This window comes from Anas platyrhynchos, chromosome 26 (assembly GCF_047663525.1).
Source record: "Anas platyrhynchos isolate ZD024472 breed Pekin duck chromosome 26, IASCAAS_PekinDuck_T2T, whole genome shotgun sequence".
NCBI classification, from domain to species: Eukaryota; Metazoa; Chordata; class Aves; order Anseriformes; family Anatidae; genus Anas; species Anas platyrhynchos.
Window position 1 is genome coordinate 5128435 of NC_092612.1, and position 1195 is coordinate 5129629.

The window sequence follows — 1195 nt, forward strand, 5'->3', positions numbered from 1 at the left end:
CTCTGGCTCACTTGCTGTCTCTCATTGTCTTGGCTCTTGCCCTTTCACTTGCTGTTCGTCAGTCTTCTGTATGCTCCTTTGTGTTCAGTCATGGGCACGTGCTCTCTTGCTCTGTCTTTCTCACACGTGCTTCTTCATGCTTAGTCTTGTGTGTTGCCCAAGTCTTTTTCTTACACAGTCACATTGTCCCTCTTCATCTCTCATACCGTCTTGTGCTCTGGCTCACTCTACTTTAGTGCTTCTTCCAAATTTCTCATTCACTTATACACTACGTACATCAGGTACAGAGGCATACACTACATCAGTTGTTTATTCTAAATAGTGGATATGTTGAACCCTTCTTTGTAACATGTTGCATGTTTTATGGCTAATCTGATGATCCATCAGTGAATGACAAACTGCTCCATTAATTGGATCATTAATATTAATCCAATATTAATGCTTGGTTTTGTTTACTTCCACTACTTTATTAATATTATTCTCATTTTGTTTCAGAAACTCCAAGTGGAAAATAAAAAATCAAGTATTAGAGAATTTAAGGTCTTTGGGATTTGCTAAATTCAGTTAAGAACTGATTTCATTATTAATTCCAATGTCCAATAAAAATTGAATCTCACTGGGCAGGGTTTAAAATTCTGGCAAGGGTATTATCCATACAACAGCCTAGTCTGTCAGTGGCTAAGCATGTTGCAGTGGAAAAACTGAAGTCATAGCTTCAGGTAGTACTGTAGTCCAGCAGAAGGAATTTAAAAAAAAATAAAAATTAGGACTGTAGGCCTACTGCTAGCTAATATTTATCGATCCTAGCCTTGGTTAAATGATGCAAACACTAAGCAAATGTTTTCAGTAATATGGTCTATCAGAATTCATTGGAACTTAGAACTGAAACGTAATTAAAGTCAAATATAAATTATTGAGAGCAAGTAGTTTCAGGTTAAGGAGTTGAACAAAGATAAGTTAGTAACTACTTTCCTCCATGAGAAGGGATGATGTATGAAGAAATTACATATTTCCATTAACTTTTTGTGTGTTGCCTGCAGTCTGCTTTGGAGAACATACCAGTTCCTCAACCTGAACTTATATATCAAATTCCAGGTGTCAAACCAACAAGTAGATGTGTCAAAATGTTTGATTCCTGGGTTCTCAGTTAGAGGTTCTGAACCCTCTACAAAGAAAAATGGGCAGAAATAAATGG